Source organism: Argopecten irradians, chromosome 10 (genome assembly GCF_041381155.1).
Source record: "Argopecten irradians isolate NY chromosome 10, Ai_NY, whole genome shotgun sequence".
NCBI lineage: Eukaryota > Metazoa > Mollusca > Bivalvia > Pectinida > Pectinidae > Argopecten > Argopecten irradians.
In genome coordinates, this window is record NC_091143.1 from 26,840,927 (window position 1) to 26,865,275 (window position 24,349).

A 24,349-nucleotide genomic window follows, 5' to 3' on the forward strand; every position below is an offset into this window, starting at 1 on the left:
CAGAGAAAACTTGGCAACATGCCATGCTATCAAAAATACGCGCGAATCTGTGCCGTCATCTTTGGCGTCAGGTTTTGTGACGTCACAGCTGACGGTGCTGTGCGCTTGAAAAACATACACAGTAGGCCCTATATATTGGACCGGTACAATTATTGCGTTGTTCTTGTATATGTGTAAATTTAGACTACTTACAGTAATTTTAAAGCGTATACTGATAAAACATTTAGTCTAGTACATAAATTTCAAATCTCGTCGTGCTGATAACGAGAATTAAAAGATGGCTGCCTACATGGAGGCGCGAGACTTTTCCCGCGGGGGACACAATTTCAAAGTCCAACTTGTCCCATGGAATATATCTACTATTTCTTTCATACCTACACGTGTAATACTGGCTGGTCTAGGGCAATACACTCATGTCGCCTGAGGCTGTATTGCATGGCTACCCATGCAATAAAGCCTCGTGACGTCACGGCGTCAACAAAATCTCTATTTCCTCGGTAAAATTTTAACATTTTTTTCACAAAATTGACTGGTTTTACTATAAAAGATGCAAGCAACGGAATTTGTGTTTAAAATATCACGTAATTTTTCATGTATGGAAATTGACTTCCAGTCGTGGATTTCTTCGAATTTATTTCAAAATGGCGGGATATTATAGTTGTAAAATTGCATTAAAACGTCGTGGTATGAAAGAAAAATACTCTTTCATAAGTGGATATGAAGGATAGGGATATTCTACCCTCGGGATCACAAAATGTTGCAAAACCCTCGGCAAGCCTCGGGTTTTACTACATTTTGTGACCCTCGGGTAGAATATCCCTATCCTTCATATCCACATATGAAAGAGTCTTATACTATATGCACACACACGTGTTATGGTTAGTAGAGCTTCGCTCTACGCGGCCTTCGGCCGCGCAGAGAGCTGCGCTCTTATAACATATTTATATGTATACTGTTGGTTAAAAATTTTCGTGCCAGGTCCCTGTGGCTCTATAGACATTTCTCTCTAAGACTCTATCAATTGATGTTTATTCGTGTATATATAACTAATTCGTCTGTTCCTTTTTAAACCAGATAAAATTACTATTATCACTAATGGCGCCTTCAAAAGCAAGATACTACACCGCCTACAAACTGTATTTTTCTCTATCAAAAACAGGGACAGACGAATTAGTACTTTTCTTCAGTTTCTAAAACTTCTTAATTTACACCAATACCATCACTGAAAGTTTGAGCTTCTCATTCAAATGTACTTCAAGATAAGGCACTATGTCCTAAGGAATGAAATAAAGATTACGCATGTAACAAAAAGAAGATTAATTATTTTATATGCATTTCTGTGTTAATTAGACACGATTTCCCATCAGTTATTATTCAAAAGAATAGGTACCGTTTATGATATGTACATGCATGGCCAATGACGCAGGGCTTTTCCGCGTTCCAAATTACATGTACATGCTTTGTAAACATTATTTTGCAATTGTTGTGATATGAATAGTTTCAATAACAACAAGATCCTATTCACAGATGAGACAATCTTTTATTACATTTTGACATTAGAGGACTCATATAACTTTAATATATTATAATTGTAAGTACAGGAACACAATAAATCAGCATGACTGGTTAATTATTTAAAGTGGAATTATTGCTAGTGCCCAACGAACATTGAATCCCCAAGCCACAAAATAAAGAAAATAAGAAAAAAATAAACCTATCAAATCAGCTTCTAAGTAAAGACAAATAGTGCATTTACATGTGCATAATCTAATCCTACAGAAATAAACAGCGTGATAACCCAAGTATAAGAAAAATCAACCTTATTAAAAGCACAAATAAACAAACGAGTAATACAACAGGATATACACATAAAGTAAAAACAACCAATCAGATAAATGCAATTAATTGAACTATGCTTATACAACAGGTCCATTTAAAAACAACAAAAAGTTTTAAGTCTAATATTTAACAATCAAAGCCACACAGCGACCAAAACCTAAATTTCAAGTTACTTGAAAAATCCCTAATACACAATATTATGTGCTTGGAAATTATCCTCTAAATCTATTGTTCAAAGCTTGTTCTAGTGGTGGCTTGTTCTTTTGTGTGTCCCTCTTCTTTGTATCACAAATTGATATAAATTTGAGGAACTTTATTAAGCAGGTAAGAACTTCAAGTTGTCATTTACAAATATTCATATAGCATTTTGTTTTTGATTTCAAAAATTCATCATTTTACTAATGTTCTCCAGAAACTTAAAAGAATAAAAAACACCTACATCGCATAAGAAATTTTGTGTAAATCTAATTTCTCCAAGCCGACAATCGGTCTATTGTTTGTTGTGAATAAAGCATCATAAAGAACTACCATTAAAAAAAACAATGATTCCAAAAATTCCCATAACTAGACAATGCAATAATCTTAATAACAGTTCATCTCTGAATAATTAAATTAATTGACAAAACTACACTTCGTTCTCCTTGAAATTCTCGATCTGACTGAAAAAAATCGCATTATGGTACCCCACAAGTCCCCAGAACTGCTGGCTACAAAATACTCACCGTACGATACTACAGACTCAAATAATTAGTAGAACTACAGAAAGAATATCATCTCCATAATAATCTACCATCCACATAACACTCTGAATTATTAATTACATAAAATCATCCACAATTTGTCATGTCAGGACAAAATCCTACTCCTAAACCATGTAGTTTTCATTGACTAATGAATTATCATAAAATCAACCCATCTAATTAACTACTAAAATTATCCATAAAACGTAAGCTGTGAATTTACTAGTCAAGTACATAACATCATTCACAGTTTAACTATGGAATATCTTAACCTACCATCTGATCTGCAACATTATGTGTGTCGGTACATTACAAAACCTTTAACACAATGTTAAAGACTGTATAGCATTTAGTCACCAGTATCTGATGGTTTAAATTTCATGATATTACAGTTCATCACTTCCCCTGCTATACTAGAGTATGTGTTTACCATTTGTTAGCCATTAATGTTTGCCCGGCATTTGCATACCCCCGCACCCCCCGTACATTCAATAATAAGGACTTCCCCAGTATAAATATAAACTAGACAAATAACATTGTTCTAGTTTGAATAATTATTGATTGCCAATTTGTGCATAATCGCTATTCATTTCTATAGTAAGTCCTTCTACGCTGGCCAAGGTGACCGGTGCTGCGCCACCAATGGTCGCGAAGATTTATCCTGATAGAAAGTTGTCTTTCGGAATGATAGTCGCAGAGGGTGGTTATAATCTATCGACTAGATTTAATGCTAGGATTCCAACACTTTCACTTTTTATTATTAAGCATCAATTTCTTTTTACTTTCAATTGCATTCTCTACGAGAATGTTTTTACAGTTATATTTATACTGCAGAACCACAAAACACACTTAATCCCTCCATTATGTATGTTGATTGGTTATCTTTCCGCCGCTCCCGAGGTATATATATCATTCCAAAGTCTGTCTGAGATAAGACTGCTAATATCTAGTAACATACTATCTATGAGTCCCCTTTTTGCGAACCAGGGAATTTTGTATCATAGATATCCTCAGGAGTCACAGGCGTTAGCCAGTGCTACTTGGCCATTCTTGTCCGTTACATCTCAGGACGAGCAGTTGCTGGAAATATATGCCAAAATCTTTTTCAGCTCGACCAAAATCCTTAGCCCCATCGTTTAACATGGTTTCGCTCCCCCCCCGCCTCCGATGCACTTTCCCCATTGGACAAAAAAACACACGGGACCCTGTAAAGTTAAAGTTGAACCCTTTAAACTTGGCTCATTTGCTGGCCCTCACATTAATCGGTTTACACATGCCCACCCAATCCCATAGTATGTATACACATGCGCAACGGCACCATTGCGAAATCTAAAATGCTTTCATAGGAACAAATTACCGCGTTTCTGTATACCAGCCACAGGGCAAATAATATTATGCAATGATCTGTGATAAAATTGCAATAATTTATATAAAAAAAAAGGGAGACAAAACTTCGATAATAATAACATGAGAAACCTATTGAACCGATAACATACACTTGTATGTTGTCAGGCTATATAAGTAGTCAATACGTTGTACATTCTGGCTACAAACGTCTATTGTCTCACTTGCCTCTTATAATAGTTGTACTGTATAGAAAATAAATACCTCAATGACCCAAGCACATAAGAAATTTAACGCCTTTAAAACCTATCCATTTCGTACAGATGTAACACCCACATTTGCTCAAACCCCTGTCCCAGACCATAACCAAACTCTATGGATTCCAGTAATTAACTCCTCCCGTAATTTCTTGTGGGAAAACTTTAATCATGTTGGTCCATGCGTGTAAATCACACAAAAAAGAGGCATGTACACCCCATGCCAGTCCTTGACTATGACTGAGAATACTCGCATGTACTGGTTTTGATAACCTCTGCAAAAAAAGGTGACTCCCCCTTTTCAGGCTTTCATGGGAGAATAACTTCGTATTAATAGAACTCCCCTGTCCGTCACACTACTTTCTTCCCCCATCCGTTACACCAGTTCATCCCTCCCATCTCACACTCTGGCTGTTGTCAAACGCTCTACATTATTACGAGTGCTTTCCCCAGAAATGAACCGCGCAAGATATTGATGGTCGTTCCTGCGTCATCTTAACCAGTCACGGAGATCAGATTATAAATATGATAAACTGTTTCAATATTTACGGTAAATACTAACTATAAACCAAGTATTGATATATTGGATCCTGACCACCCCCCCTAATCCCTGGTACTTGTTATCATATAGACTACATGTACCAAGTATCCAGTCACATTGTAAAACATAGATCAACATGGTACCACACTCGAGATATATCTTCATAATCCTATTTTCACAGTATACATTACTACTCATAGTATATTACATACCTATGAATCAACATTTTACTTACAGATCGAGCCCCATGTCATCTCTTTCAGGATAACTTAGAAGTCTAGGTCCATATCGCTCAGGTTTTCAAATTTCAATCAGTTCGTACTTTTATTTCTAGCGCTGGTGCAAGTGTTGATTTCGACCATCTTACAATACGGACAGTATGTATTTTGAATACAAGACAACGTCATTGCTGCTAATATTAGTGCCAGCATTTATCTCGCTCCCTTGGTAGGCATTAAGTTGACTAATGATGAAGAACCTATCTTTTGTGGTCGGAGTCAGTACGGCAGGTATCGGAATTTAAATGTAATACGAAACACACTTTTAATGACGTAAAATTGTACTTCCGGCGATCGACTAATATTTGTACATAGCAAAGCCGGTTCCCCACATTACGGCTTCAGTAATATACGTTAAACATCCAATTGGATAAATGCAGTTTTCATGATGTCATTTTTTTCCATGTCCGTGATTTCAACTTTTTTTACCGCACTCTGTGTTGCTTCTGAAAAAGGACAATTCAGTAAGTCTAATTCGTTTACATAACCACGAAGCAAAATATGACATAAATGTATTGTTCCACATTCCTTATGAAACAAAATACATGAAATAGTGACAAATTCCACAACATTTATTAGTTGTTATTTTGATTAATACTATTGAGAAATTCCAAATCGTTGATCAATACGATTTAAGCAGGTAACAACATGTACACAGTACCCTTACCCGGAAGTACAAACAAATAAACGTTAAACCACAATTGCAATACATAAACTGACTGAGGAGTTTAAAACGTTTTACGCCATACAGTGATTTTCTAGGCTATGTGTAAATGGCTATCTCATGATCTAACCATTTTTTTTCCTATATTTAGCGAATCAAACCTTTAGCACCGCATTTTTTTTTTTAAGGCAAATATTTTTTCTGATTTTTTAAGTGGCGGTCAAGAAAAAACTTTTTTTTTATTTACGGCGTGCTTTGTTCATGTAAAGTCAGATCTATATTGTAAAAAAAAAAAAAAAAAAAAGAAAGAGAGAAAAATATATGCAACAATTATTTTGGGGTAATACCTTATTTTTAATAGACTAAAATGAGAGGTGCGTTCAGAATGACAGGCAATCAATCCTGACGATTTTTTTTTCTGCAAATGGCGGAAAATTTGCTGTTGGCTCTGATGACAAGAATGTTATGATAATATAAGGCACCATTACTTTGGCACGAATTAATGATGTTAGTTTTAACCTGATAGTAAATATTATATTTGGGATATTGATTGACAAACTGACAGGCGATTACCGATTACCGAGATTTTTCTCATTTTTTCTGAACGTTGTATTTAATATCGGATTTATAGGTACACGTATCTTAATAATCTTAACCACATAACAATTCGGTTTAATAACATTTTCATCGATTTATAATATACAAATATCGACTTGTTTTCAGGTGGATACGGAGATTTATCAAATCGAGGAAGTGATATCACCCAAGGCCGAAGGAAGTATAAAAAATAGCTAGGTATGATGAAATAAATTTCACGATCTACTTCTAGCAAAATAACAAATGATTTTCACATATGATGTTTTAATAAAAAATTGCCGTTTTGAATAAATAATGAAGATATTTAAATAATTTATGGTGGTGATTGAATAAACAAATGAAATAAACATAATATATCCATATTGTGATCTACCTTGTGTTTTGTCGTCGGGTCAAAAGCGCTTAGTTGACTTCGATCGGAGTTCTTTTGTGTCAGGTTATGCTTAAGATTGCTGGAATGATTGAGATTATGCAACATTTTAAGGTGAAATACTTCTTTTCTTTTATTTTAAGATACACTCCCCGAAGTTTGACTAACGAAGTAAAGATAAACGTCAATCGATGTAGTACAGTTTCATGAAAATATTCTGATTGTTGTCAAAAACATAATGGGACATCAAACAGCATGGAGCATACACTTTCTTCCATATAATAGAACCAGAATTGTCATTACCCATATATTTTTTTTCTTTCAGAAAAAATATAAGTAAAACATTCGTTTGATAAAACTTATCATCAAAAGACATTTATTCCAGGCATGCCGTCGCTGTCAGCACCATGATCTGTGAAAATTGTTAAAATCGCTAAGAATTTTGATTTTATAATTTTGACAAAACAGCAGCTAGTCGGCATTTAGAATATCGTTTAATTCCGATCTCGCGGTCCGCCCTCATTTTAGGGATGGAAACTTATTGCTAAGAATACTTAATTTGATATGGTAACAAAAATATTTGATTTACTGTTGATAGTGATGATCAAACAGCGAGGTAATACTAGATGGTCACATCAGACCAATATAATTAGTAGAAATCGTATTTAGAAAATTTTGTCGACGATATTAAATTTATGGAAGATCAATGTCTATCTAAATATTAAATTCATATTGATATGCAAAAGAATTAAAAGAACATCGTTTTTATTTGTTCATATAAAACTTACAGGTATACTCTCCCTCTCTCTGTTTTTTCGGTGTCTTTTTAATTTCTTGACCAGTAAGTATTAGGAAAAGTATTAGGAAAAGTTTCTGACATTCTACACTATGAATTTAGAAAACTCGCCAGTTACTCAAATGTTTATATGTAAAGTAATATTACTTTCCAATTTAAAAGTTTATGAATGTAAAAGTGTCTGTTATTATTATTTGGAAGGATTGCTATACAAAAACACAAAAACAATAAATTCTTTCACATTTAATACTTTTTAATAATGGAAATTCAGTCTTGTCTTGTAAACATGTAAAACAACTCAAACACAAACAAAGAAAAAAAGATATAATTAATGATTAGGAAGGAATCATTGTATCTTCTAAATAATATTACAACATTTTTTTTCAGTGAGGAAAGTATTTTGTCCATCGAAGAGAAGACTAGATCCTTTGTTATAAGTCTTTATGCCTGTACAAGCATTTGAAGTTCGCCAGACTTAGCTATAGATAAAAGTGTTGTCATCCGCGCGCCCCACCGATGCACTCCCCTTTGATAAAGACTCTGGCAACCCTTTAAAAACCAGATAGACACATACATGAATAATAAAAGGCAATAACTCGTGTTTTATATATATTTTCCAATTTTAGATTGGACGTTATACATTTACACCTGCCGTTATATATTTTCACCTGTCAACTTTGTGATCTATAGGCGGTCACGTAAATTGATAATAATTATCTTATATGTAGTTTAGGTCAGAATAGAATATATAAAAAATGTCTCCCCACCCTTTGCAGATACTACATGATATGTTTTGAATAATGATACTTTCAAACAAATTAGAACTATCTAAGAAAATGATTTAAAGTACTCCATATTTTCATACTTAGAGATCTAGCTCCTGTCATCTCCTTAAGGATATTTTGCATGGCTGCCATATCGTCAGGCTAAAAATTCTCATCTAATTCGTGATACATTTGTACAATAAGGTGATTTCTCTGTGTTTGTACAATAAGGTGATGATCCCTGTGTTTGTACAATAAAGGTGATGATCCCTGTGTTTGTACAATAAGGTGATGATCCCTGTGTTTGTACAAATAAGAAGGTGATGATCCCTGTGTTTGTACAATAAGGTGATGATCCCTGTGTTTGTACAATAAGATGTGATGATCCCTGTGTTTGTACAATAAGGTGATGATCCCTGTGTTTGTACAATAAGATGATGATCCCTGTGTTTGTACAATAAGATGATGATCCCTGTGTTTGTACAATAAGGTGATGATCCCTGTGTTTGTACAATAAGGTGATGATCCCTGTGTTTGTACAATAAGGTGATGATCCCTGTGTTTGTACAATAATGTGATGATCCCTGTGTTTGTACAATAATGTGATGATCCCTGTGTTTGTACAATAAGGTGAGGATCCCTGTGTTTGTACAATAAGATGATGATCCCTGTGTTTGTACAATAAGGTGAGGATCCCTGTGTTTGTACAATAATGTGATGATCCCTGTGTTTGTACAATAAGGTGATGATCCCTGTGTTTGTACAATAAGGTGATGATCCCTGTGTTTGTACAATAAGGTGATGATCCCTGTGTTTGTACAATAAGGTGATGATCCCTGTGTTTGTACAATAAGGTGATGATCCCTGTGTTTGTACAATAAGGTGATGATCCCTGTGTTTGTACAATAATGTGATGATCCCTGTGTTTGTACAATAAGGTGATGATCCCTGTGTTTGTACAATAAGGTGATGATCCATGTGTTTGTACAATAAGATGATGATCCCTGTGTTTGTACAATAAGGTGATGATCCCTGTGTTTGTACAATAAGGTGATGATCCCTGTGTTTGTACAATAAGGTGATGATCCCTGTGTTTGTACAATAAGGTGATGATCCCTGTGTTTGTACAATAAGGTGATGATCCCTGTGTTTGTACAATAAGGTGATGATCCCTGTGTTTGTACAATAAGATGATGATCCCTGTGTTTGTACAATAAGATGATGATCCCTGTGTTTGTACAATAAGGTGATGATCCCTGTGTTTGTACAATAAGGTGATGATAAGATGATGATCCCTGTGTTTGTACAATAAGGTGATGATCCCTGTGTTTGTACAATAAGATGATGATCCCTGTGTTTGTACAATAAGGTGATGATCCCTGTGTTTGTACAATAAGGTGATGATCCCTGTGTTTGTACAATAAGATGATGATCCCTGTGTTTGTACAATAAGGTGATGATCCCTGTGTTTGTACAATAAGGTGATGATCCCTGTGTTTGTACAATAAGGTGATGATCCCTGTGTTTGTACAATAAGGTGATGATCCCTGTGTTTGTACAATAAGGTGATGATCCCTGTGTTTGTACAATAAGGTGATGATCCCTGTGTTTGTACAATAAGGTGATGATCCCTGTGTTTGTACAATAAGGCGAGGATCCCTGTGTTTGTACAATAAGGTGATGATCCCTGTGTTTGTACAATAAGGTGATGATCCCTGTGTTTGTACAATAAGGTGATGATCCCTGTGTTTGTACAATAAGGTGATGATCCTTGTGTTTGTACAATAAGATGATGATCCATGTGTTTGTACAATAAGGCGAGGATCCCTGTGTTTGTACAATAAGGTGATGATCCCTGTGTTTGTACAATAAGGTGATGATCCCTGTGTTTGTACAATAAGGTGATGATCCCTGTGTTTGTACAATAAGGTGATGATCCTGTGTTTGTACAATAAGGTGATGATCCCTGTGTTTGTACAATAAGGTGATGATCCCTGTGTTTGTACAATAAGGTGATGATCCCTGTGTTTGTACAATAAGGTGATGATCCCTGTGTTTGTACAATAAGGTGATGATCCCTGTGTTTGTACAATAATGTGATGATCCCTGTGTTTGTACAATAAAGTGAGTATCCCTGTGTTTGTACAATAATGTGATGATCCCTGTGTTTGTACAATACAATAAGGTCGATGATCCCTGTGTTTGTACAATAAGGTGATGATCCCTGTGTTTGTACAATAAGGTGATGATCCCTGTGTTTGTACAATAAGGCGATGATCCCTGTGTTTGTACAATAAGGTGATGATCCCTGTGTTTGTACAATAAGGTGATGATCCCTGTGTTTGTACAATAAGGTGATGATCCCTGTGTTTGTACAATAAGGTGATGATCCCTGTGTTTGTACAATAAGATGATGATCCCTGTGTTTGTACAATAAGGTGATGATCCCTGTGTTTGTACAATAAGGTGATGATCCCTGTGTTTGTACAATAAGGTGATGATCCATGTGTTTGTACAATAAGGTGATGATCCCTGTGTTTGTACAATAAGGTGAGGATCCCTGTGTTTGTACAATAAGGTGATGATCCCTGTGTTTGTACAATAAGGTGATGATCCCTGTGTTTGTACAATAAGGTGATGATCCCTGTGTTTGTACAATAAGGTGATGATCCCTGTGTTTGTACAATAATGTGATGATCCCTGTGTTTGTACAATAATGTGATGATCCCTGTGTTTGTACAATAATGTGATGATCCCTGTGTTTGTACAATAAGGTGATGATCCCTGTGTTTGTACAATAAGGTGATGATCTCTGTGTTTGTACAATAAGGTGATGATCTCTGTGTTTGTACAATAAGATGATGATCTCTGTGTTTGTACAATAAGATGATGATCTCTGTGTTTGTACAATAAGATGATGATCTCTGTGTTTGTACAATAAGATGATGATCTCTGTGTTTGTACAATAAGGTGATGATCTCTGTGTTTGTACAATAAGATGAGATGATCCCTGTGTTTGTACAATAAGGTGATGATCCCTGTGTTTGTACAATAAGGTGAGATCCTGTGTTTGTACAATAAGATGATCCCTGTGTTTGTACAATAAGGTGATGATCCCTGTGTTTGTACAATAAGGTGATGATCCCTGTGTTTGTACAATAAGATGATGATCCCTGTGTTTGTACAATAAGATGATGATCTCTGTGTTTGTACAATAACATGATGATCTCTGTGTTTGTACAATAAGGTGATTATCCCTGTGTTTGTACAATAAGGTGATGATCCCTGTGTTTGTACAATAAGGTGATGATCCCTGTGTTTGTACAATAAGGTGATGATCCCTGTGTTTGTACAATAAGATGATGATCCCTGTGTTTGTACAATAAGGTGATGATCCCTGTGTTTGTACAATAAGGTGATGATCCCTGTGTTTGTACAATAAGGTGATGATCATTGTGTTTGTACAATAAGATGATGATCCCTGTGTTTGTACAATAAGGCGAGGATCCCTGTGTTTGTACAATAAGGTGATGATCCCTGTGTTTGTACAATAAGATGATGATCCCTGTGTTTGTACAATAAGGTGATGATCCCTGTGTTTGTACAATAAAATGATGATCCCTGTGTTTGTACAATAAGGCGAGGATCCATGTGTTTGTACAATAAGGTGATGATCCCTGTGTTTGTACAATAAGGTGATGATCCCTGTGTTTGTACAATAAGGTGATGATCCCTGTGTTTGTACAATAAGGCGATGATCCCTGTGTTTTGTACAATAAGGTGATGATCCCTGTGTTTGTACAATAAGGTGATGATCCCTGTGTTTGTACAATAAGGTGATGATCCCTGTGTTTGTACAATAAGGTGATGATCCCATGTGTGTTTGTACAATAAGGATGATGATCCCTGTGTTTGTACAATAAGATGATGATCCCTGTGTTTGTACAATAAGGTGATGATCCCTGTGTTTGTACAATAAGGTGATGATCCCTGTGTTTGTACAATAAGGTGATGATCCCTGTGTTTGTACAATAAGGTGATGATCCCTGTGTTTGTACAATAAGGTGATGATCCCTGTGTTTGTACAATAAGGTGATGATCCCTGTGTTTGTACAATAAGGTGATGATCCCTGTGTTTGTACAATAAGGTGATGATCCCTGTGTTTGTACAATAAGGTGATGATCCCTGTGTTTGTACAATAAGGTGATGATCCCTGTGTTTGTACAATAAGGTGATGATCCCTGTGTTTGTACAATAAGGTGATGATCCCTGTGTTTGTACAATAAGGTGATGATCCCTGTGTTTGTACAATAAGGTGATGATCCCTGTGTTTGTACAATAAGATGATGATCCCTGTGTTTGTACAATAAGGTGATGATCCCTGTGTTTGTACAATAAGGTGATGATCCCTGTGTTTGTACAATAAGGTGATGATCCATGTGTTTGTACAATAAGATGATGATCCCTGTGTTTGTACAATAAGATGATGATCCCTGTGTTTGTACAATAAGGTGATGATCCCTGTGTTTGTACAATAAGGTGATGATCCCTGTGTTTGTACAATAAGGTGATGATCCCTGTGTTTGTACAATAAGATGATGATCCCTGTGTTTGTACAATAAGGTGAGGATCCCTGTGTTTGTACAATAAGGTGATGATCCCTGTGTTTGTACAATAAGGTGATGATCCCTGTGTTTGTACAATAAGGTGATGATCCCTTGTGTTTGTACAATAAGGTGATGATCCCTGTGTTTGTACAATAAGGTGATGATCCCTGTGTTTGTACAATAAGGTGATGATCCCTGTGTTTGTACAATAAGATGATGATCCCTGTGTTTGTACAATAAGATGATGATCCCTGTGTTTGTACAATAAGGTGATGATCCCTGTGTTTGTACAATAAGGTGATGATCCCTGTGTTTGTACAATAAGGTGATGATCCCTGTGTTTGTACAATAAGGTGATGATCCCTGTGTTTGTACAATAAGGTGATGATCCCTGTGTTTGTACAATAAGGTGATGATCCCTGTGTTTGTACAATAAGGTGATGATCCCTGTGTTTGTACAATAAGGTGATGATCCCTGTGTTTGTACAATAAGATGAGGATCCCTGTGTTTGTACAATAAGGTGATGATGATCCTGTGTTTGTACAATAAGGTGATGATCCCTGTGTTTGTACAATAAGGTGATGATCCCTGTGTTTGTACAATAAGGTGATGATCCCTGTGTTTGTACAATAAGATGATGATCCCTGTGTTTGTACAATAAGATGATGATCCCTGTGTTTGTACAATAAGGTGATGATCCCTGTGTTTGTACAATAAGGTGATGATCCCTGTGTTTGTACAATAAGGTGATGATCCCTGTGTTTGTACAATAAGGTGATGATCCCTGTGTTTGTACAATAAGTGTTTGAGGTGATGATCCCTGTGTTTGTACAATAAGGTGATGATCCCTGTGTTTGTACAATAAGGTGATGATCCCTGTGTTTGTACAATAAGTGATGATCCCTGTGTTTGTACAATAAGGTGATGATCCCTGTGTTTGTACAATAAGTGATGATCCCTGTGTTTGTACAATAAGATGATGATCCCTGTGTTTGTACAATAAGGTGAGGATCCCTGTGTGTTTGTACAATAAGGTGATGATCCCTGTGTTTGTACAATAAGGTGAGGATCCCTGTGTTTGTACAATAAGGCGATGATCCCTGTGTTTGTACAATAAGGTGATGATCCCTGTGTTTGTACAATAAGGTGATGATCCCTGTGTTTGTACAATAAGATGATGATCCCTGTGTTTGTACAATAAGGTGATGATCCCTGTGTTTGTACAATAAGGTGATGATCCCTGTGTTTGTACAATAAGGTGATGATCCCTGTGTTTGTACAATAAGTGATGATCCCTGTGTTTGTACAATAAGTGAGTGTGTTGACAATAAGGTGATCCCTGTGTTTGTACAATAAGTGAGGATCCCTGTGTTTGTACAATAAGTCGATGATCCCTGTGTTTGTACAATAAGGTGATGATCCCTGTGTTTGTACAATAAGGTGATGATCCCTGTGTTTGTACAATAAGTTGATGATCCCTGTGTTTGTACAATAAGGTGATGATCCCTGTGTTTGTACAATAAGATGATGATCCCTGTGTTTGTACAATAAGGTGATGATCCCTGTGTTTGTACAATAAGATGATGATCCCTGTGTTTGTACAATAAGGTGATGATCCCTGTGTTTGTACAATAAGGTGAGGATCCCTGTGTTTGTACAATAAGGTGATGATCCCTGTGTTTGTACAATAAGATGATGATCCCTGTGTTTGTACAATAAGGTGATGATCCCTGTGTTTGTACAATAAGGTGATGATCCCTGTGTTTGTACAATAAGGTGATGATCCCTGTGTTTGTACAATAAGGTGATGATCCCTGTGTTTGTACAATAAGGTGATGATCCCTGTGTTTGTACAATAAGGTGATGATCCCTGTGTTTGTACAATAAGGTGATGATCCCTGTGTTTGTACAATAGGATGATGATCCCTGTGTTTGTACAATAAGGTGATGATCCCTGTGTTTGTACAATAAGGTGATGATCCCTGTGTTTGTACAATAAGGTGATGATCCCTGTGTTTGTACAATAAGGTGATGATCCCTGTGTTTGTACAATAAGATGATGATCCCTGTGTTTGTACAATAAGTGATGATCCCTGTGTTTGTACAATAAGTCGTGATGATCCCTGTGTTTGTACAATAAAGTCGATGATCCCTGTGTTTGTACAATAAGGTGATGATCCCTGTGTTTGTACAATAAGGTGAGGATCCCTGTGTTTGTACAATAAGGTGATGATCCCTGTGTTTGTACAATAAGGTGATGATCCCTGTGTTTGTACAATAAGATGATGATCCCTGTGTTTGTACAATAAGGTGATGATCCCTGTGTTTGTACAATAAGGTGATGATCCCTGTGTTTGTACAATAAGATGATGATCCCTGTGTTTGTACAATAAGGTGAGGATCCCTGTGTTTGTACAATAAGATGATGATCCCTGTGTTTGTACAATAAGATGATGATCCCTGTGTTTGTACAATAAGGTGAGGATCCCTGTGTTTGTACAATAAGGTGATGATCCCTGTGTTTGTACAATAAGGTGATGATCCCTGTGTTTGTACAATAGGTGATGATCCCTGTGTTTGTACAATAAGGTGATGATCCCTGTGTTTGTACAATAAGGTGATGATCCCTGTGTTTGTACAATATAAGGTGATGATCCCTGTGTTTGTACAATAAGGTGATGATCCCTGTGTTTGTACAATAAGGTGAGGATCCCTGTGTTTGTACAATAAGGTGATGATCCCTGTGTTTGTACAATAAGGTGATGATCCCTGTGTTTGTACAATAAGATGATGATCCCTGTGTTTGTACAATAAGGCGATGATCCATGTGTTTTGTACAATAAGATGATTGATCCATGTGTTTGTACAATAAGGATGATCCCTGTGTTTGTACAATAAGGTGATGATCCCTGTGTTTGTACAATAAGGTGATGATCCCTGTGTTTGTACAATAAGATGATGATCCCTGTAGTTTGTACAATAAAGATGATGATGTTTTTTTATTTTTATGTGTTTGTACAATAAGGTGATGATCCCCTGTGTTTGTACAATAAGGTGATGATCCCTGTGTTTGTACAATAAGGTGATGATCCCTGTGTTTGTACAATAAGGTGATGATCCCTGTGTTTGTACAATAAGATGATGATGATCCCTGTGTTTGTACAATAAGATGATGATAATCTTTTCCTCCTGTTTGTGTTTGTACAATAAGATTGATGATCCCTGTGTTTGTACAATAAGAAATGATGATGATTAGCATTTTTATATTACAATACTCACTTTTCACATACAATGAAGGTTGCATGTTCTATGAAAATACATGGAGATTCGATTCTAGGGACTAAGAATTTATATACAATGTATATGAATAAAATTAAATCGTTTATCTATAATTTTTGAATACGTTTTGAAAAGCTTTATAGATATGTTTACATCAAGATGCTACACCGCTGACCAATAGTATTTTTCTTCAGTTACAAAAGTTACTTTACACCATTACCGCCATTGAAAATACTGAGCTTCTAATTTCATTCCTGAAGATATAAGTATTAAAGATGAAGAATTGCGTCCCGAAAAGGTCCTATATGGAATGAAGTACCGAATGACATGCAGCAAAAGCAAGATATATTATATTTAGTAATTCATTAATTTTTATTAAACCTAAATACAAAAATTCAAAAAAAAAATTGTTCAATTGATGAGAATCATCTGTGTTCTGTCGGCGGCGGAGCATCTTCAAGCCTCATTGTACGAGTTATCTTTCTTCAAACTGATACCATTTTTGGCACCAAACTCGTTCGAGAAAAATTATTTTCCTATTCTATCCAAGTTCGAGCCACGATATAGATGTATGTTTCATGGTCAAAATATATCATTATTTAGTTTTTTTTTTAAACCCTAAACCCCACCAAATAAAATGATTAGCAGTGTCCTATACAGATACTAGTAACAATAAAAGTATGACTATTAGGTGCATTCAGTGATGTACTATCCATACGAGTTCGGAGGTTTTAGTTCAAAAATGTAAATTAGTCGTATGCTTTTTTTAAACTACAAATGTATCTTTTCAATCACCAAAAATGTATTTAACGAAGTGACACACTAATATTGCTCATGCTTTAATATGTGAAGCCACACGGGGATAAGTGATTTACATCGAATTACCAACATATCACTCGCGAACAACCAGTCGATTTCCGCTACTACACTCCTCGGTACATACAGGATTCTATGGTATCTTTGGTTGGTTTCATTGATTAAGTTAACATTATATCAGTGGTTATATATAAACAGCAAGGGGAAGTTCAGAACGACCTCCCATGTGCCAAATTGGATTCGGTGTGTGTGGATGTCTGTATGATTTTGGGGGACTGTGGTATATTCGTGTTGTGTCTCCTTGTGATAGTGGAAGTCTTGACCTTATTATAGTGCTATATCACTGAAGCATGCAACCAAAGACATCCAAGAAGCACACTCAACCCGGTCACATCACCAATACTAAAATATCTGTTCAAGTACTTTTTCTCTTTCGGGCAACATTTCTTGTCCCCGGCCGATTTCCATCCACTAAACTACCCCTTTTCATTCCACGTAATATCAAGCTGCGTCCCGACGTTTTCTAACACATCACATTTATATCCAGCGTTCGAAATTCACACCTGTCCGTATGCCCGTCACTGTGAATATGTCAATGTTAGATAGATAATTTTCGTCACCCTCTGTGTTCACTAGCTGTTCTTACCAGTCAAACGATTTCAATCCTTGGCACGGTCCATCGATACAGTATATTTGATATGACAAGGTTAAACATCCAATCAACAGTTGATGGAATTTAAGGACGGTCTCCCTTGTTATGTATGTGCTATCTGTGTGTATCGAAGGCTTCGGTATATTGGTGTATGTTGTGGGTGGCTGTGGTATATCTGTGTATTTTATGGAAGGCTGCAGTATATTTGTGTATGTTATGGGAGGCTGCGGTATACCTCTGTATGTTATGGGAGGCTGCGGTATACTTGTGTATGTTATAGGAGGCTGCGGTATATTTGTGTACATTTGGGAGGCTGCGGTATATTTGTGTATTTTGTTGTCGAAGGCTGCGGTATACTTGTGTTTGTTTATGGGAGGCTGCGGTATATTTGTGTATGTTATTGGAGGCTGCGGTATATTTTGTGTATGTTTTGGGGGTGGCTGTGGTATACTTGTATGTATGTTTTTGGGAGGCTGCGGTATATTTATGTATGTTATGGGTGGTTGTTATTTGTGTGTATGTTATGAGAGACTGCGGTATAATTTTGTGTATGTTATGGAGACTGCGGTATATATTTGTGTATGTTATTGGGAGGCTGCGGTATATTTGTGTATGTTATGGAAGGCTGCGGTATACTTGTGTATGTTTATGGGTGGCTGCGGTATACTTGTGTATGTTATGGGTGGCTGTGGTATATTTGTGTATGTTATGGGAGGCTGCTGCGTATATTTGTGTATGTTATGGGAGGCTGCGGTATATTTGTGTATGTTATGGGTGGCTGTGGTATATTTTTGTGTATGTTATGGGAGGCTGCGGTATATTTGTGTATGTTATGGGAGGCTGCGGTATACTTGTGTATGTTATGGGAGGCTGCGGTATATTTGTGTATGTTATTGGAGGCTGCGGTATATTTGTGTATGTTATGGGAGGCTGCGGTATATTTGTGTATGTTATGGGAGGCTGTGGTGTATGTGTGTATGTTTTGGAGGCTGCGGTATACTTGTGTATGTTATGGGGAGGCTGCGGTATATTTGTGTATGTTATGGGAGGCTGCGGTATATTTATGTATGTTATGGGAGGCTGCGGTATATCTATGTATGTTTATGGGAGGCTGCGGTATACTTGTGTATGTTATGGAGGCTGTGGTATACTTGTGTATGTTGTGGGAGGCTGGGTATACTTGTGTATGTTATGGGAGGCTGTGGTATACTTGTGTATGTTATGGGAGGCTGTGGGTATACTTGTGTATGTTATGGGAGGCTGTGGTATACTTTGTGTATGTTGTGGGAGGCTGTGGTATATCTGTGTATGTTATGGGAGGCTGCGATATATTTTGTGTATGTTATGGGAGGCTGCGGTATACTTGTGTATGTTATGGGAGGCTGCGGTATACTTGTGTATGTTATGGGAGGCTGCGGTATATTTATGTATGTTATGGGAGGCTGCGGTATATTTGTGTATGTTATGGGAGGCTGCGGTATATTTGTGTATGTTATGGGAGGCTGCGGTATATTTGTGTATGTTATGGGAGGCTGCGGTATATTTGTGTATGTTATGGGAGGCTGCGGTATACTTGTGTATGTTATGGGAGGCTGTGGTATACTTGTGTATGTTATGGGAGGCTGTGGTATACTTGTGTATGTTATGGGAGGCTGTGGTATATTTGTGTATGTTATGGGAGGCTGCGGTATACTTGTGTATGTTATGGGAGGCTGCGGTATACTTGTGTATGTTATGGGAGGCTGTGGTATACTTGTGTATGTTGTGGGAGGCTGTGGTATATTTGTGTATGTTATGGGAGGCTGTGGTATACTTGTGTATATTATGGGAGGCTGCTGGTATACTTGTGTATGTTATGGGAGGCTGTGGTATACTTGTGTATGTTATGGGTGGCTGGGTTATGTGGTATATTTGTGTATGTTATGGGAGGCTGCGGTATATTTGTGTATGTTATGGGAGGCTGCGGTATATTGTGTATGTTATGGGAGGCTGCGGTATATTTGTGTATGTTATGGAGGCTGTGGTATATTTGTGTATGTTATGGGAGGCTGCGGTATATTTGTGTATGTTATGGGAGGCTGCGTATTGTGTATGTTATGGAGCTGGGTATATGTATGTGGAGGCTATGTTTATGTATGGAGGCTGCGGTATATTTGTGTATGTTATGGGAGGCTGCGGTATATTGTGTATGTTGGAGGCTGGGTATATTATATGGAGGCTGCGCGGTATATCTATGTATTTGTTGTTATGGGAGGCTGCGGTATATAGTTGTAATGTTTATGGGAGGCTGCGGTATATTTATGTATGTTATGGGAGGCTGCGGTATAACTTGTGTATGTTTATGGGAGGCTGCGGTATATTTGTGTATGTTATGGGAGGCTGTGGTATACTGTTTTGTGTATGTTATGGGAGGCTGCGGTATACTTGTGTATGTTATGGGAGGCTGTGGTATACTTGTGTATGTTATGGGAGGCTGCGGTATATTTGTGTATGTTATTGGAGGCTGCGGTATATTTATGTATGTATTGGAGGCTGCGGTATATTTATGTATGTTTTGGAGGCTGCGGTGTATGTTTTTGGTATGGTTATTTTGTATGTTATGGAGGCTGCGGTATAATTGTGTATGTTATGGGAGGCTGTGGTATACTTGTGTATGTTGTGGGTGGCTGTGGTATATTTGTTTATGTTATGGGAGGCTGTGATATACTTGTGTATGTTGTGAGAGGCTGTGGTATACTTGTGTATGTTGTGGGTGGCTGTGGTATATGTGTGTATGTTATGGGATGCTGCGGTATACTTGTGTATGTGTTTTGAAGGCTGCGGTATACTTGTGTATGTTTTTGGAGGCTGTGGTATACTTGGGTATGTTATGTGAGGCTGCGGTATATTTGTGCATGTTTTGGGAGGCTGTGGTATATTTGTGTATGTTATGGGAGGCTGCGGTATACTTATGTTTTGGGAGGCCGCGGTATATTTGTGTATGTTTTGGGAGGCTGCGGTATACTTGTGCATGTTTAAGAGGCTGCGGTATATTTATGTATATTTTGGGTGGCCGCGGTATATTTTTGTATGTTATGGGAGGCTGCGGTATACTTGTGTATGTTTTGGGAGGTTGCGGTATACTTGTGTATGTTTTGGAGGTTGCGGTATACTTGTGTATGTTTTGGGAGGTTGTGGTATACTTGTGTATGTTTTGGGAGGTTGCGGTATACTTGTGTATGTTTTGGGAGGTTGCGGTATACTTGTTATTGTTTTGGGAGGCCGCGGTATATTTTTGTATGTTATGGGAGGCTGCAGTATACTTATGTATGTTTGTGTGTGTATGTTATGGGAGGCTGCGGTATACTTGTGTATGTTATGGGAGGCTGCGGTATATTTGTGTATGTTATGGGAGGCTGCGGTATACTTGTGTATGTTATGGGAGGCTGCGGTATACTTGTGTATGTTATGGGAGGCTGCGGTATATTTGTGTATGTTATGGGAGGCTGCGATATACTTTGTATGTATGTTTTGGGAGGCTGCGGTATATTTGTGTATGTTATGGGAGGCTGCAGTATATTTGTGTATGTTTTGGGAGGCTGCGGTATACTTGTGTATGTTTTGGGAGGTTGCGGTATACTTGTGTATGTTTTGGGAGGTTGCGGTATATTTGTGTATGTTTTGGGAGGTTGCGGTATATTTGTGTATGTTTTGGGAGGCTTGCGGTATATTTGTGTTGTGTTTCCGTGTAATAGTGGAACTCTGCCCCTTTTATAATACTATCGCGCTGATAACCGAACAACATCATCAGGCCTACCTCTGTCCGGATTCAAGATGGATATTTTTGTTTGAAAACCATACAATATTTTTCATAGTTTCATACCTTCGGGGGCAACATTGGTTCGTTGGGGAATAAATGCGTTTTTACATTCTGGTGATGAAAGCTAAAACATTATCTGATGCAAAACTGATTGTTATTAAAACTTACCTTTTTACTCTAGGCTTTAATTAATTTTCACCCAGGCTTTGCATTCAAAACTTGTAAATTTAGTATTAAAAGAAAATTAATTTGGTTTGCATTTTAAAGCATGGTCTAATGGAAACTCTGCATTTAAAAACTCATGAGTGCACAAACGTGAAGTCAAACTCAAGTCATAATGCGATTCTTTGTTCCTCATACGCCGTCGGCATTTGAAATAGAAAAGGAATAATGGAAATCTGTTATTTTTCTCCAACTGCTGGTCATAATTACGCAAAAAAAATCTAAGTGATGATTCCGAACGTCCTCGATGCTGGTGTGTGGGCCTCTAGCCAAACACACAGGAGGTATATACCAGTAGCAATTACCCTCACACTGTTTCTAAATGGTTAAAAAAAAAAAAAAAAAGTTTGTTAATTAAGTTTTCTTTGAATCCCTGTAATTTGTTACCGGCTTGTTTATAAAGCAATAATTTAAATTCGTACATGTCATAATGAAATAAATCCCAAATGATTATGGTATGTGTTTTGTCAATGTATTTATAGTAAGGGAAATGCGTTGGACAGTGAACTGTCCCTAGCAATTGTGAATAGCAGATAAAGGTTTTTCTTAAATGAATAACAATCATGACTTTTTTATTGTAATCTTTTCTTTGAACAGAAAAATATAAAATAATATTTTTATACTGATAACTTTATCCTCGTGTCTGTATTATCAATATATATTGGAGCGGTACATGTTACTCTCTGTTATGTACATGTATCCCGTTTACTTGGTTAATGAAAGGGTAATTACCATTTATCTATTCTAGCTTCCCTGGTTCTATTTATATGTTTGCTAGGTCAATAACCGCTGAATAGTTGAAGAAACACGAGTAGAGCTTGCAATTCAAGTCAATCTGAAGGGAAATTTCTCTAGGTCGATGTACATTTTGTAAATGCATCCCGAGGTCAAGGACCGAATAACCATTTTTATTTTTTTTTAATTCGTAACAACTTATACCTATGATTTATTTATGGCTTTTCATTTCGCGTATGGAATTTTCGCGATCACATCAATTTCTCGAAAAATTATGAAATTACAATCCCCGTGAAAATTGCTGGCTGTAACATAGTGATTGCCATAACACTAGCTTTACAGTGAAATTTGTCGATTGATTCGTAGTGTTAACTGCACTATGAGTTTGTCATAGAAAAGGTCCCCCAAGGCGTTTGTAGTTTCGAGGAATGGTATATCTGTACGCGCAATCTAGTAGTATGGCATCTGATGATTAACTGAGAGAAATATGACGTTGTGGAGATGTAGAATCAGGGGGTACTCGTTTATCTTTGTGTTGCATCTCCTCGTAACGTCGAATAATTACGTTACTCGTTAATTAAAATGATTGTAGACAAGATCATCGGAAGCTTACCATACTGTCAATATATCGAACAGATTGAGGAGACAATATCACAAAAAGATGGTATATTTTTCCTTTGCTTCTCAAACGACATGATTGATAGTACTGATTGAAAACACCCTACATCAAGATAAGTTACACAACGATGAAAGTAGGACATCGGTTCGTTTTAGGTCGATAAGGCCATTTAGTGCATTATATATCTGAAGAGTAACCGGAATATTTCTAAACTATGATTATGAAACAGAAAACACAGAGAAGTCAATGCACGCATAATTACATAAAGACCAGATAATATTTACAATGATGACGATGCTGTATGGTTTCATAATAAGAAGCGTTCCTATTATGCTGGAACCCATTCTAAAAGGTAACAATTTACTACAATACGGTTCATATTGGGAAAAAAATTGAACTTTACAGATAGAGTTGTCGTTGAAGGCCGAACTATGACCATAATCTATCATACATACACGAGAAGTCCGAGGAGAGACAAATTGACAGCCGAGGGTAATGCATTATTAGGAAATAAAGCGCTAACAGAAGGTGACAGATCTATGCTCCGTATCTAACGCAGCTGTGTGTCCATCTCCTCTAGACAAGCTATTGCCCTTTAGACGTCAGACAACTACCGGGTTTCCTAGTCTAATAAAGGCCGATTCTTTGGTCGCGTGACATTAACTTTCTAATCTACACGATGTCCCTTCCTTGTGTTTGACTACGTGCCATCAAAGCGTTCTTGTGACTTTGATTATGACTTCCTTTTCTCGTGAGTGTCTCGTGAATGGGCAACGAACTGCAACAAAGCGTGAATTCCTTTACATTAACACTTCGCCTAAGTGAAGTACAACCAGAATGTAATGAAAGTCAGAGTGACGTTGTTGACTACATATTTGTAGTGCTACACTAGTCATCAGATCCTAGAAAGCTGTACGTTGATAATCTATCGGCTGAATATTATTCCTTAGTTTGAACCTTTTGGAACTGTAGAGTAGGGCATACGCCTTGAGACTAAAATAATACATATATAACCTCTACTGATTGGTAGCTTTCGGATCAACATTGCAATGCTTTTTATTTTTGACCTGCAACCTGTTTGTGTCCATAAAGGTTCGAACTTAACCATGCCTATCGTTACCAATTAGCATTGAATTACACATCCAATCCACTGGGGTATATTTTATTGTCATATTTTCCTCATGAGATCATCGGTGATGACAACACAATGTCATTCGACTTTCCGAATGTCATTTGAAAAATACTCGTGTATGCTGATCGCTTTTTTATAAATTATTTGAACCATTAGATAAACAAGAATTGTACTATAAGCATGTTTATTGTATGTATTATTAGTTTTGTAAAGTTTTATGTAGTCCCTCTGTACTCTGTACCTCTTAGTAGTGTCAACACTTACGAAATCGAAATCCAAAATTTGCGTTGAAAGCA